Genomic DNA, 13,382 nt, shown 5'->3' on the forward strand with positions numbered 1-13,382 from the left:
GGCACCCACTTTTCACTTAACAGGCTTTTCTTATGCACACTGGAGTTTGATGACCACTGTCTAGAACCCTGAAATTCTTTACTCTGTAACTTCTGTGGTGCCTAAGATCAAACTGCAGGTGGGTGAGCCTCCAGTGATCCATTCCAGGCCTCTTTTGGGAGAATTGTTCTAGAACAGGATGTGCCTGCACATTAGCACCATCGGTGGTACTTTTAAAAGTTGTACATTCCTGGGTCTCCTGTCAGTGGTTCTGATTCACAGAGCAGCTCCCACCACTGTCCACAGTGATCCTGCTGCTCTAGGGAAACTTCCGGACCAATCCTACAAAGACAGTTCTCAGGAAAACCATGGAGCCGACAGCATTTGCCGGCTGTCTCCCCACTGGCTTTTGAGTGCACCCTCTTCCTCTTGGCACCCCGCCTCCCCTGTGGGCCGCTCTTGTTTCACTTAGTCCTCATACTCTGATTCCTTTCAGTTATCCCATTCTTGATAAAGCTTGTTGATGGCAACTAACCTCTCCCAGAGCATTAGCTTTTAATGAACTTACATGCACACGGGGTAGCCATGAAGTCTAGAAACATAAATATTATCTTGTCATATGCTTGGTATGATAACAATAAACCATTTATTTTGTATCTAACTAGGTTTTCAGACTTGATGCTCTTCCTTTAGTTAAAACGTCAATGACTTTGACTTGGTAAAAGGACATGGAGGCTTTTATGGTGATGGGCGAGCACACCGTGAATGGTGTGGCAGTGTGGACAGAGGTTTGATTACCTACCCCTTTGTGGAAGTTTGCTCATGTGAGGTATCACCTCTCCTGGCAATGCTGGTGCACACCAGGAAGGCATTGAGGCCTCCTGAACATCAGCAAACCATTCATGTCTCTGACTTCCCCCACACACCGCAGTGACACCAGGGAAGACATCTCCAGGACCAAGAACCACCTCTTTTCACTTATCCACACCCAATTCAGCCATCAAACTCAGCTTGGGTCTAAGCCCCTATGAAGCCTTCTCCTAGGTGAGTCGTATCCATAGTGTCCTCCTCCTTCTCTAAAAGCAGAGTCCTTATGGTCTGAGCCACTACATGACAACCAATTACAGACTGTTTTTAAATAGCTCTTAAGTTGTGGTGAAGAAGAGTATAAAGAATGATTCAAAAGTGAAAATTTGCGATGATTAGTAACATGAGTATTATCACAATTGATCTGTCCAGCCCATTGAAAATATGCTCATTGGAGGCAGGGACCATGTCCTATATTTATTTTTATCTTCCACAATATCCCACAAAGGCCATGTACTTAATAAATAGCTCATTTGAGGGGTGCCGGGGTGGCTCAGTCGGTTAAGTGTCAACTTCAGCTCAGGTCATGATCTCTCAGACAGTGCGTTTGAGCCCCACATCGGGCTCTGTGTGGACAGCTCAGAGCCTGGAGCCTGCTTCGGATTCTGTATGTCCCTGACTCTCTGCCCCTCCCCTGCTCTCTCTCTCTCTCTGTCTGTCTCTCTCAAAAGTAAATAAACATTCAAAAAAATTTTAAATAAATAGTTCATTTGATGTGACTTTTCCTCTCATATCTCTCCTTAGGAATTCAAAGTCTCTTTGAATGTAGGGTTTGTTGACTATTCTGCAGATTGTGTCTTAGATTAAGAGAGTCTCTGGGCATTATTATCTTTTTATTCATATTCAGCCCCATCCCAGACCAAGTCCTTCTTACTTAGTGGTTTTAGAAACCTGTGTACTTCATTCAATCCAGCTCTTATTGGTTCTCCACACTACTCCCTTTATACAGAACAGCTCCTGAGGCAATTCCATTATTATCCAAGTGGAACTTTTGTTCTATTTCCCAGAGTCTTCCACAGCTGTAAGACCCATCCACTTCTCAATCATTGCTGGTTTATCTTTTCCAGTGGTCACAATTCTAGCTACACATCAGAAACATTGGGATAACTTTGTAAAATGCTGATCTCCAAGCCTCCTAAACAGGTTTGACTTAATCAGTTTGGAATAGGACCAAGGTTTCAGTATTAAAAAAAAAAAAAAAAAAAAAATCTCTTAGATAATTCTAATATGTAGCCAGAATCGAGAACATTCCATTTTTCTTGTGCTTAGCTAAGAAGATCCTATTTTGCCTTACTCTTACAATTTAAGTCAAAATTCTTGGCTTCAGGTTTAACTATTAAAAATTAATAAATGCAAGTATAGACATTTACAAAAAGTAAGCAGACAGTGATATAGAGTATCTCTACCCTACTTTCATCACCTTAGGGAGATACTAGAATCCTCAGGTATTTTAAAGGTTTCAAGGCAAGGATGCCCTAATGGGTTGAAGAACTACTTTGTTAATGCATTAATTATAAAGTGGCATGACATGGAAAGCTCTGGTAAAACGAGATCTCGAGAATCCTCACCAATACTCTCTTCCCAAACATTTTTCCCAATCTTTAATGCCAGAGAAATGAAGGAATCAAGAGATGTAATTTGCTGTGAGGAGAGGGTTGCTTTGAATGGAATTTAGAAATAGGACTCCCACTCAAATGTACTGCACACTGGCTGATGTTGCCAGCTATCACATCTAACCCGGTTTAGTGCCCACTCAGTGCACTGTTTCCAAGATTTTAGATGTTAATTACCATTGAGAACAATAGCATGGGATATTTCTCAGCCCATCACTCTGCTTTGCCTAGCACATAAGTGTGCAGGGGATATGTGAATGACTAATAAATATATGTGTGTAATAGGTTGCACTAAAATAAAATGATTCATATTTGGACAAAATGCCCTCCTCCACCCATTTGAAGTTGTTTCGTTTAATTTTATTCTACACTATTGGATACCTAATATTTCTGTCAGTAATCAATGGAAATGATGATGGCTTAAAATCTGCATGTCTAACATTTACTTCATCAGGAAAAATTAGCATATCTGAAATACATAATTAGTTTATCAAACGTGTTTTTAAACACATTTACAGAATGAGAGTTTTTATCTGCCAATTTCACTGAAGAAGCGTTTATGGACATCTAGGGAACTTAGAGTATGATTATGAAGGAACTCGTAACCAATTGAGGGATGAGCCTGGGAAGAATAGAATGAACTATTGATCTGAAATTATTGCAAAACTATGTCATCCTCCCAGAACATATGTGCTGGGAGTTGAGAACAGCCATTTCTGTTTCTGTTCCATCTTCCTTGCTTTTTGTTTCTTTTTTCTTTTTTTCCTTTTTTTCTTTTTTCTTTTTTTTTTTTTTGAGAATTTTAACAGATTTGAGAGGTTTAGGTTTTGTTACCTTCCTAAGGATTCAGGGATGTGTAATTGAAAAATCAAAAAGGTTTGACAAGTCAGAAAGAGTGAGAGGCAGAACACATAGACGTGTGATTCTTGAGAGACTCCCAACCATGCTGCCTTCCTTTTAATTTGCAGACCCATTACATAGGTTTATTTACTTTGTTCTCCCTTTCCCGTTAACTAAGCATGTCCGAGTTGACCCAGCAACATTTAATACCTCTTTAGTGATAAAGAGGAATCTAGTGACACAACAGCATCATATACTTTTAAGTATGAAATTTTGTTGTTTTAGAACTGTTAATATTGGGTAAAAATGCCCAGCTAACAGTTTCTCCTCCCCAGCACAGAATACAAGGTTTTCTTGGTATCTTGAAAACTATAAGAGAAGATCAATGGAACAGAAAAGTATCAAAACATGATGGTCCCCTGATGCCACAATACGGACAAGATAAAATCTAGAAAGTGGATCGTGAACAGAAGTCAACTTTGTGACAATTAGTGATTCGCAGTGACTTGAGGATTTTGAGCTACTACTGACAAAAGAGGAAAGACGGAGGCCAGTGTGGGGAGAGGAGGGAAAGAAATCTCTTCCTCTATATTGCTCTACTAAAGAAGACTGTTTTTCACTCTTGTTATGAGGAGCACATTTTTTTTTTTTTTTTTTTGAGTTGAAATGGTTTCTGGTTGGGAACCACTGAGATTTCTGTCCCTGCCTCTTCTGTGGTGGAATTTATCATATTTTCCCTTCTGTTTCAGCATCTGTGACATGTCATATCCTCTTCTACTTGTTAAACCATATAGTCTTCTTTGAATCCTGTAGCCCTTGTATCCAGTAGGAGCAGAATAAACCTTTAGCAAATGAATATCTTTTTAAAAGAAGACAGTTTTTAAAATCTTGAGTGAGGGGGTGCCTCTGTGGCTCAGTCGGTTAAGCGTCCAACTTCAGCTCAGGTCATGATCTTGCAGTTCATGAGTTCGAGCCCCACATCAGGCCCTGTGCTGATAGCTCAGAGCCTGGAGCCTGCTTCAGATTCTGTGTCTCCCTCTCTTGGCCCCTCCCCCAGTCACACTCTGTGTCTCTGTCTTTATCAAACATAAATTAAAAAAAAATTTTTTTTTAATCTTGAATGAGAAACCAGAAGGCACTCTTCATTGTATACCATAATTTCCATGGTTAAAATTAGTTAGAAAGTAAATTGTTCCTTCAGCCTCGTACTTTGCCTAGGACAATGGCAGTTGACTTCTCCTATGTAACTTTCAAAAAAGTCCAAGGAAATGTATTGTAATAGGCAACAACTTCTTGGCATACACTAATAGATGATTAGAGCCATGTGTTACACAATTCCAGAGGCAACATTCATATAAGGGACTTACCATTTTAGCAGGTGTGATTCTCAAACTGTAAACGTAGAAATGCAATGAATATCGATTTATTTTTTATAAGTCATCTTAATTTCTGACTCTGGACTTTCTATCATTCATGCTTGTGAGGAAATTTAACCTCCACCTCTCTTGGAAACTTCCACTTCCCCAAATGTGCCACTGTTCTGGGATTTTGTACATCAGCAAGTGAACTCCACAGGGGAGCCAGGTTTGAGCCAGCTCAAGGACCCCAGCAGAAAGAGGCTGTGTGTGCACCACTAGAAGGCGACAGCTGCAGGGGACGGTAAGAGGTCGTTTGGAAGGTATCCACTAGGGAAAGGTCCAGACTAGAGTTCCTTGAATGAGGGGTACGTAAATAATCTGCAAATATAACCTAAGAGAGAGACTCTACATCTGACAGAACTACGAACAGCGACCTCTGAGTAAATAGGCCTTTGCTCTTTCTACTCAGCCCTCCTGCTCCACCTTGGGGTGAGGAGAAGAGAAGGTGGTGTCAGCAGTTGAAGTTTAGAAGACAGCAGTAGGGACAGCCTGCCTGTCCTACTCCTAGTACCTAATTAAAGCCTGGAGTCAGACCTCACCTGACAGAAGAAAAGCTTTAGTCAAAACAGGAAATTAAAGTTAGGCCTGTTGCTTACCTAGGAGACTGTAGCTATGGTTGAAATTGTCCAGAAGTGCTATAGGATTTCTCTGAGATGTTGCCAGGTGGTAGGGAGGAGACACCCACCAGAACACAGATGAAGACAGTGATCCTGATTGGATCCTACTGAATTCATGCTCATTGTCACGTTCCACATGCTCTGTCCTTTCCAGTGTGATGGCCTTCTGATGCTACCGTGCTCTCCTTCCTTGACAGTCATACCTATGACTTGAAGCTGTTCCACACTAGGCTCTTCTGCCTCCCTGGACATTTCCAGAAGACTGCATCTGACTCCTGCCCCAGGACCTCCCTCCTTGGGGAAAGCACTTTCCTTCCTTCTACTCTTTTCAAAAGTTTGCTCCTGCAAACATTTTCTCCCTAATGCATCCTCTATAAGCACTGGAAGTTCTTCTAGGGGCTTTGTTTTATTTTTAGAAAGAAAAGCCAGAAAGGACAGGGACAACTTCCTATACCTGAGGCATAAGAGCACAGAGCCAGCTATTGGCTTAAATATGGAAAGGGTAAAGGAAAAAATAGGTGAGAAAAAAAATGTAAATCATATATCAAAATATTATCCAGCTCCATTTTGATTTCTGATGGATTTTAGTGATCTTAGCTTTGATTGAATTTAGCTACTGGATGCAGAAGACAAATGTACATAAGCTAATCCTAGCATATTTTATACCTTGATGTGCTTGCTTCTTCCCTTATGCTTTATATGGACTATGGAACAGAAGCATCACAGCATGGTGGTTGAGAGCATCTGAATCCAAATCTTAGCTAAGCCATTATGTCATTCTGTGACCATACACAAGTTCCTTAGCCTCTATGTGCCTCAGTTTCCCCACATATGAAATGAGAATGATGATAGTAATAGCATCTGCTTCATAGTGAGGTTATGAAGATAGAGTTAAGATTCATAAAGTGCTCATGAGAGTGTATGAGACATTGTTGATGATACTTTTCTTGTTCTTTACATTCTGGAATCTCTATGGGGCAATAAATTGCTACATGTGTAGCATTCCTTAGTTGGACAACTCAAGACTTCCTTGAGTCCTCCAGACTAGGTCATTCTCTTAGCAGCTCCACATATTACTTTTTTAGAGCACTTAGCATCTTTACAGTTCAATAATTAACCTTGGAGTTACTTAACATCTGCTTTCCCTGCTCGGTTATAAGCTGCATGACTGCAGAGAGCACATGTATTTTTTTTTTTTACACTGTATCCTAATAGCTTGCACAGAGTGACTGCTCATAAGTATTTTTGTTAAATGAGTGAATCTGTTGAAATGTTAGGTGTAGTGGGAAGTGTGGGCCAAAAGGTGTGACAGCATGGGCCAGCCTACCCATCTAGCTGCTTTGCTTGCATGAAGATACAAGGATTTGGGGAGGTGAGTTGGCCTACATTGACTCCTGAGACCTCTTACAACTCGTGCAACTGTCCAAGGCTTTCTCTCACAGTCAGCATGGTGTTCTATCTGACCTTGTGTAGGTTGGGGGTTATAGGATATATTCTGGAAGGTTTTATTCAACCATTTGTCAAAATAAAATTTACCAGGCTATTTCTTTTCTACTTTTAAGAGGCATAATAAAATGGTATCAACCCCTTAGCTACTTTTAAAGCTATAAACACTAAAAACATCTGAACTCAGTTTTTGGCTCTAGGAGAGAAACTTAAAAACTTAAATTGCTACATATTTATTTAGTATAGTTTAATATTTAAAAAAGAAAAAAAAAATCCTACGTTACTTGAAGGCCTTGTGGCTTGCTCCAAAGTTAGTAGTTTCCAGTTTAACTTGCACTAATGGGTAGGTCAGCTGAGGACTGCTTGGGGGAGAGGGAATTACATTAATGATTACAGACAACACTGACTCTTTCAGACTTCATGTTTTGAAAATCCTGATGGGGTACCTTGGTGGCTCAGTCAGTTGAGCATCCAACTCTTGATTTTGGCTCAGGTCATGATGCCATGGTCATGAGATTGAGCCCCATGTTGGGCTCTGTGTTGATAGCACGGAGCCTGCTAGGGATTCTCTCTCTCCCTCTCTCTTTGCTCCTCCCCAGCTCATGCTCTCTCTCTCTTTCAAAATAAATAAACATTTTAAAAAAAGAAAATCCTTATGATGGAATAATGTTCATAGAACACTATATAAAAAACATGGCATAGTCAGAATTTCATGTCCAAAACAACCTAGAGGAGCTACAACTATCAGATGAACCCATGGTGCAGACTCTCAGGGATATGTTTCTCTTCTCTCTTTGCACCAAGCAGCTCTCTCACCTGCCACCCAACCTCTGAATCTCAGTGTATCTGATTCAAACTTTCTCTTTTACTTCCCCGAAGTAGTTAGACCTATGTACTGTGGTCATTCTAGCACGCAACAGCTGTGGTCTGAAATATCCAAGCCTTTCCTCTCCACTTCATCAAAATCCTGTCCATCATTCCAAAAACATCTCATGCTCTTCATTCCTCTGAAATTTTGTGAAACATAGTGATACTTCATTGTACTTACCCTTTCAATGTTGCTAAAGTGATTAATCTGTTTCATGTATTACTGGCACAACTGGGTGTAAGATAAAGGAGAGAAAGAACTATGTACTGTCCATTATATTATGTTCCAGAGGTATGCAGTTAGTAGATGCACAATTGTTGAATAAGTGATCCAGAATTTTTAAATAAATGATCCAGAACCTTGGAATATTTAATTAAATCAAGTTACATATTTGTGTGGTGCCCAAGCAAATGTCTAATATTTCTTAGGTGTTCAATAAATATTAGCACTCCACTTGTAATCTGAGATACTGAATTTAGTTTTAAAATATACCAACAGGGGCGCCTGGGTGGCTCAGCTGGTTAAGCATCTGACTCTTGATTTCAGCTAAGATCATGATCTCACAGTTCATGGGATCAAGTCCCACACATTGGGCTCTGTGCTGACAGCATGGAGCCTGCTTGGGATTCCCTCTCTCTCTCCCTCTCTCTCTGCTCCTCCCCTGCTTGCTCTCTTTCTCTCTCTCAAAATAAATAAACATTTAAAAAATAATAAAATAAAATAATAAAATAAAATAAACCAACAAACCAAACAAACTACTTCCCAGGTATGTTTTGAGTTCAGCCTTATCTTTTATAACTTACATATTTAGCGCTATACTACCATATTAAGAGAATAGCTATTTAAAATCCATAATTATTAAGAAAGAAAAGTTAAAATGTGTTTGATGTACTGAATTTATTTAATCCAATTTCCATCCCATCTTTTGCTGTGCTTCCTTATCCTGGACAACAGAACATACCAAAATAAAAATGGCAAAACTGAATTTAGTAGGTTCACCATGGATTTACTCTAATCTGTATCACTTAGACCACTAATGCCAATCCCTCTTTCATAGCTTTATACACCATTTCATTTGCTCAAATGTGCTAACTCCACACCATCACCCTCAGCTCTTATCCTTCCTCCATCTAAACAAAAACTCCTTCCATTTCCCTCCTCTCTTTTTTTTTTATTTTTTTTTTATTTTTTTTTCAACATTTACTTATTTTTGGGACAGGGAGAGACAGAGCATGAACGGGGGAGGGTCAGAGAGAGAGGGAGACAGAGAATCGGAAACAGGCTCCAGGCTCTGAGCCATCAGCCCAGAGCCTGACGCGGGGCTCGAACTCACGGACCGCAAGATCGTGACCTGGCTGAAGTCGGACGCTTAACCGACTGCGCCACCCAGGCGCCCCCACCTCCTCTCTTTAAAATTTAATTTTCCTGGGGCACCTGGATGGCTCAGTCCGTTAAGTGTCTGACTCTTGATTTCGGCTCAGGTCATGATCTCACGGTTTGTGAGATGGAGCCCCATGTGGAGCTCTGCACTGACAGCATGGAGCCTGCTTGGGATTCTCTCTCTCCCTCTCTCTCTCTGCCTCTCTCTCTCTCTTAAAATAAAAAAGTAAACTTTAAAAAATAAAATTTTATTTTCCTTATCTGACTTTTTTCATTTAGCAAAGTACTCTCTAGCTCCATCTACATCATTGCAAATGGCATTCACTCATGTGGAATTAAAGAAACAAAACAAGCAAAGGGATAAGAAGAGAGAGAGGCAAACAAAGAAAAATACTCTTAATTATAGAGAACAAACTGATGGTTACCAAAAGGATGTGGGTGGGAAAATGGGAGAAATCGGTGATGGGGATTAAAGAGTGCACTTGTGATGAGTACCGGCTGTTGTATGGAATTGTTGATTCACTATATTGTACACCTGAAACTAACATTACACTGTATGTTAATGAACTAGAATTTAAATAAAAAAGAAAGAAGTTTCCTTTTCCTTTAGTTATTTTCTCTTTTTTTTTCCCCATTCTTTCTCGGCTGTGATTTTTTTCCTCAAGGCTACCCCCTTCCTCTCTTACCATCTTGTATCTGCAGTATTGCCCTTTTCAAGAGCTCTACAAGTTTGGTCAGATTTCCCAGACCCTAGAAAATCCTCTTCCTAACCCTTTTGGCTACTTTATAAATTATTGTTTTAATGTTTGGCTTTTCATTTAGTATCTTGTTTCTCAAAAATGCAATCAACATGTTATCTCCATTTATCTGATTTTTTTTTGTTTGTTTGTTTTGATGCTTGTAATCTCTCCAGTCCTCACACCTAAGGCCACAAATTCCAGTCCTATGGGAGTGAGCTTGTGCTTAGATTCTAAGTTAAATCTAGTCATAAGGAAGCAACTCTCGCTCTTTAGATTCCCAGTTTCAAATCAACATGTCAAGTGCTCCAACCTGGAACTAGATTCTGCCTATATCACTACTACTAGAACTTATAAAGCCAACCACCTATCAGCTTCAATTTCTGCCTGTTGCTGACCTCTGTTACACTCTTTTTTCCTCCTTTCATGTTTGGACAAATACACATCAAAACATTAACTTCATTATTGATAAAGCTGATTGGGAAATGTGTCTGTAGCTGTTTGGGCGAATAGCTTTATTACATGGGATTGTGTCCTATCATAGCAGCCTAGAATATACCCTGTCTCCACTTGGTTTGCAGGCTAGCTTACAGGGAAAAGGGGCTAAGCCTTCTTCCAAATTAATTAAAAATATGTTACTCATCTACTGGGATGAGAGATAAGCTAAAAATGTTCCTCCCATAATTTTCCATTCCTGGAGAGTAGATTGGACATTCTCTTCCCTTTATGGAAATATGAGTCACGGGCAATAAATGTTCCACACCATCCATCTTCTGCCTCCCTGCTGGGGCTTCTCCCAACTCCTGCTATGCCCCAGAAAGCTTGTCTAATCTTAGCCACCATGCCAGCCCTTCTGTTGCCAAATACACTCACTCCTAAACCCTACATACCATGATTTCTGCCTCAGAAATCAACCATAGGATCTTAATTACTCACTCTGGTGACACCTTTTCAGTCCTTATCTTCTCTGACTTCTCAGCTCTAAAATTTGTGGAAAAAGAGGCAAAGATCATGGATTCAGGCATTATGCTTTTATACACTAAGTTTCTTATGTAATTGCCATTGTTTCTAATCAGAAGACAATTCTCTTCATAACCAAGTCCATCTAGTGTAGGCTTTTCTAAAAATCAACATTCACATGAAAATGACTTTCAATTGATGTAATAGAGAAATAGGAACTTTGGAGTAAAAACAGATCAAAGGTTAGGTTCAAATCCCAATTCTGACCTTATTAGTTATTTGACTTTATCTACTTTCTCATTGCTTTGGTAATCTTATTTATAAACTGAGAAATTTATGAAATAATTAGTACTAATTTTATTAACAGTAGTTAATATATATTAAGTACTTAATTTTAATCTCTAAAGACTTTATATACATTATCTAATTTAATTCTACAACAAGTCCATGAAGTAAATCCTATTATCATTCCCACCCTACACATTTAAAATTGAGACTTAATGAATGTAAGATATTTGCCCAAAGTTACACCACCTGTAAGTGATAGTTTGGAACTAATCTAGTAAAACATGTATTTGAACTCAGGCTTATATAACTTCAAAGTTAAAGCTCTTAACAATTGAGTTTTTCTTTTTTCCCTATACTTAACTGTATACAAAGACTTCCTACAGTGCCTTGTACAGAATATGAAGTCATTCATTCGATAGTTATTATCATTATCATCCTCCTCATCATTATGGTTATCTCCATTACTATTAAGCAGAAGATTACATTCTAACTTGACCAGCAGTCTTTGTATAGTCTTTTATCAATTTGGTGTGTTATCATGTTTCTACCAAAAGGGGTCAACTCTTTCTCTGAAAACCTTACAGTGTTATTCATGCACAAATGAAACCATGGGCATGTTCCATTATAAGTTAAGTGTAGGCAGACACATGAAAAGATGCTCAACATCACTCATCATCAGGGAAATACAAATCAAAACCACATTGAGATACCACCTCACACCAGTCAGAGTGGGTAAAATGAACAACTCAGGAAACAACAGATGCTGGCGAGGATGTGAAGAAATGGGAACCCTCTTGCTCTGTTGGTAGGAATGCAAACCAGTGCAGCCACTCTGGAAAACAGTGTGGAGGTTCCTCAAAAAGTTAAAAATAGAACTACCCTACCACCCAGCAATATCACTACCAGGAATTTATCCAAAGGATACAGGAGCGCTGATTAATAGGGGCACATGCACCCTAATGTTTATAGCAGAGCTTTCAACAATAGCCAAATTATGGAAAGAGCCCAAATGTCCATCAACTGATGAATGGATAAAGAAGATGTGGTTTATATATACAATGGACTACTACTTGGCAATGAGAAAGAACGAAATCTTGTCATTTGCAGCAACGTGGATGGAACTAGAGAGTGTTATGCTAAGTGAAATAAGTCAGAGAAAGACAGATATCATATGTTTTCACTCATATATGGAACTTGAGAAACTTGACAGAAGACCATGGGGGAAGGGAAGGGGAAAAAAACAGTTTCAAACAGAGAGGGAAACAAACCCATAAGAGACTCTTGAATGCAGAGAGTAAACTGAGGGTTGATGGCAGGGGGTGGGGGGGGGGGGGGAGAAGGGACAATGGGTGATGGCCATTGAGGGGGGTACATGTTGGGATGAGCAGTGGGTGTTGTATGTAAGCGATGAATCACAGGAATCTACCCCTGAAACCAAGAGCACACTGTATACACTGTATGTTAGCTAGCTTGACACTAAATGATATTAAAAATAAATACATCAATACATCAAATACATATGAAATTTAAAAATAATAAAATTAAATTAATTAAAATAAAAAAGTGCAGGGAAATTTTCCTATGAGACAAAATACAAAGGAAATAAATAAAAACAGTGATAAATTTAACTGCATAAAATTAAACAACTTTTGCGTGGAAAAGATAAGTACTATAAACAAACTAAAAAGACAAATGACAAACTGAAATAAATATCTGCCACTTGCACGACAAACAAAACTTTATTCTGGCATCAAGACAGACACACAGACTAATGAAGTAGAATACAGAGCCCAGAAACAAACCTTCACATATATGGACAATGATTTTTGACAAGTGTGTGAAGACCATTCAATGGGGAGAGGAGGGTCTTTTCAACAAATAGGGCTGGAAAGTGGATTTCCCCATGCAAAAGAATGAAGTTGGACTATTACCTTACATCAAATATAAAAATTAACTCAAAATGGATCAAGGACCTAAATCTAGAACCAAAACAATAAAACCCTTAGGAAAACACATAGAGGAAAAGCTTCATGACTTTGGATTTGGCAAGGATTTCATGGACATGATACCAAAAGCACAAGCAAAATGAAAAAATAGATAAATTGGATTTCATCAAAATTGAATATTTCTGCACATCAAAGGACAGAGTGAAAAGTTAACCCATGAAGTGGGAGAAAATATTTTTGAATTATATAACTGATATGGGATTAATAATCTAGAATATATAAAGAACTCCTACAACTCACCACCACCAACAAAAATAACTCAATTAAAAAAATGGACAGGGGCGCCATTGTGGCTCAGTCAGTTGAGTGTCCAATTTTGGCTCAGGTCATGATCTCACAGTTTATGAGTTTGAGCCCCACATT

General features: G+C 39.0%; 1 protein-coding gene across 1 annotated transcript in view; it reads right to left on the reverse strand.

Annotated features, from left to right (window-relative positions):
- Positions 1-8,539: 8,539 nt before the first annotated feature.
- CCDC122 (coiled-coil domain containing 122) overlaps positions 8,540-13,382 on the reverse strand; it is a 55,432-nt gene continuing 50,589 nt past the window's right edge. Inside the window, exons 6-7 of the transcript XR_015252979.1 lie at positions 10,702-10,746; positions 8,540-8,591 (exon numbers count right to left, since the gene is read on the reverse strand). The gene's annotated coding sequence lies outside the window, so the exon portion shown is untranslated. The remainder of the gene's footprint in view (positions 8,592-10,701; positions 10,747-13,382) is intronic.

Source organism: Puma concolor, chromosome A1 (assembly GCF_028749965.1).
Source record: "Puma concolor isolate L17-30 chromosome A1, mPumCon1.1.hap2, whole genome shotgun sequence".
NCBI classification, from domain to species: Eukaryota; Metazoa; Chordata; class Mammalia; order Carnivora; family Felidae; genus Puma; species Puma concolor.